The 2500-nt window shown below is 40.4% G+C and overlaps 1 protein-coding gene across 1 annotated transcript in view; it reads right to left on the reverse strand.

The window, feature by feature from the left end:
• LOC119595630 overlaps nt 1-2500 on the reverse strand; it is a gene marked incomplete in the record, with an annotated part of 85019 nt that overhangs the window by 1124 nt on the left and 81395 nt on the right.

Here is a 2500-nt window from a genome sequence, read left to right on the forward strand (position 1 = left end):
ACACACAACAACACACATATGCCGATCCTCCTCCTACATACACAAGTACATACTTTCCATCCTAGTGAAAACAGAGCGAAACAGAACAGAACAGAAGAAGCAAAGCAAATAAAAAAACAAAGAAACAAACAAAATCAAACCAAGAAAATAAAACGAAGGAAAGCAAAACAAGTAATACAAAACGAAACAAAACGAAAAGAAAAAGAAAAAAAAACAAATACGAAGCAAAACAGAATCCAGACAAAAAAATAAAACAACAATACGAATCAAAGCAAAACAAAAAGAAACAAAAAGGACTAAAACGAAAAAAAAAAAAAAACGAAGCAAAACAAAACGAAAAAAAAACGAATCAAAACAAAACACAGAACAGACAAACAATACGAGACCAAAACGAAGCAGAGCAAAACACAAAACGAGACGAAACGAAACATGCAAATAAAACAAAAACCTTCCCTGCTGACGGTCCCCTCCCCTCCCCCCTCCGCCCTTCAGAAAGGACACTTTCCCATCCAGCACTTTTTCGCGAATCAATGAGGCATATTTAAGATAGCTCGACCCTTGGCTTCTGGACTCCGGCACGACTCCTTTCCGAAAGGGATATTTTTATCTCTGCGTGGCTATGCTGGTGATTTCGCACGTGTATAGGTCTGTGGATTTTTATTGACACTCGTGGAGGGATGTGAAATAGATACATGCACATATACACAGTGTTAGATGGGTGTAATACGTTTAGGTGTGTGTGTGTGCGAAAGCGTGTGCGTCTTCATGCATGCGTGAGTATGCAAATATTGATATGCCGTCTTCGTAATATATTTTCTGCAATTCGTTTCACTGACTCCATGTCCTTCCTTTTCCCCCCTTATCTCTCCACCATTTTCCATCCGAATGAAGTGAAAACTTGCACGAATTTCCTTCACATCGAAATAAAGTCGCCTTTGCTCTCCCTTCCCCCCAAAGCCTGCACGTGCGGATCAACATTCCCACGACGAGAATCACCGAAAACACATCCGGGAAATTTACCCAAGCCTGACATGAATTTATTTACGCTACAATGTACACGACAATTACGTTTGGTTACACAGCTTGCTTGCCGCCAGCGGGGACAAACATATTTCAGCTCTGAATGTTATTCGTGCTCGTTCGAAAGCCCGCGACCTTTTTTACGGGTCATTTCGACATGGGCTTCCTTGCATCTGCCGTCTTCAGGAATTCGGATAAGTCTTATCTCGTCGCATTCTTGGAGACTCATAAGGCTTTAATGCTGATGATATATGAATATTCACTTCGCTCAAAGATACCTATTTCTATATAAAAAAAAGAGATGATCTATATTATATTTGTTAGGCAATATGCTATTCATCCTTTTATTCCTTATCTTTATACTATTCTCTTTGATACAGGGAATGTGATTATATACTTTTCTCAACAACGGCAGCATCTCCTGAGTCTTTGAATTTAATGATTTCTCTCATATTTCTTTCCAAATATTGCATCACCAAAACTTCTTGTTGTTTTGTTTTGTCTTCCTCGTTATCCAAACAAGGCCCTATTATTACTTATTACTTAATTTTAATTTCTTTGAAGTGCTGATATTCTCGTAAATAAGGCTGTACTTATATTATTACACGAAGGTAAAGTGTGTTGGTGTTTGTATCTCTCTCTTTCTCCCATTTCTTATTTCTGTGTTTATCTCCATTTTCTTCTGTCTCTCTTTTCCCCTCTTGCTTTCACCCACTCTCTCTCTCTCTTTCACCTCACTCATCTCTCTTTTTCACCTCACTCCTTCTCTCTTTCACCCCACTCCCTCTCTCTTTCATCCCACTCCCTCTCTCTTTCACCCCACTCTCTCTCTCACTTTCTTCCCACTCCCTCTCTCTTTCACCCCACTCTCTCTCTCTCTTTCTTCCCACTCAATCTCTGTTACCCTCTCTTTTTCAACCCACTTTTGTTTCTATTCCCCTCTCTCTTTCACCCCACTCTCTCTCTCTCTTTATCCCACTCCCTGCCTTTCACCCCACTCTCTCTAATTTCTCCACGCAGTCTCTGTTACCCATCTTTTTAACCCACTTTTGTTTCTATCCCCTCTCTCTTTCACCCCACTCCTCTCTCTCCCCCTTCTCACTTCTAGTAAAGGACCAAAATGGGTGTTTTCATTAGTATATTTCCCGCATTTGCTACTTGATATGGTATTAAGGGTAATGACCTTTAAGTTCAAGCGTGGTCCGGACGTTCGCATGTTATGTGTCACCGTGTGTCGTGGTTTTCTATGGGTGCTGAACGTAAGGCACGATGATGCTGTTAACTCCGGTTTGGACTCGGTGATTCTGTGTTTTCTTGCTTTGAGTCGCTCTGTGTATGATTTCTGTTTGTTTTATCTGGATCAGTGATTCTACGTTTATGTTAGACGCTGAACTAGTGGTACATTGGTATGGTTCATCAGTATCTAAAATCCGACTATGGACATTACACAGTAACTATCCTGACGTTAATTCGGATTAAG

The sequence above is a fragment of the Penaeus monodon genome, chromosome 36 (genome assembly GCF_015228065.2).
Source record: "Penaeus monodon isolate SGIC_2016 chromosome 36, NSTDA_Pmon_1, whole genome shotgun sequence".
In the NCBI taxonomy this organism is placed as follows: domain Eukaryota; kingdom Metazoa; phylum Arthropoda; class Malacostraca; order Decapoda; family Penaeidae; genus Penaeus; species Penaeus monodon.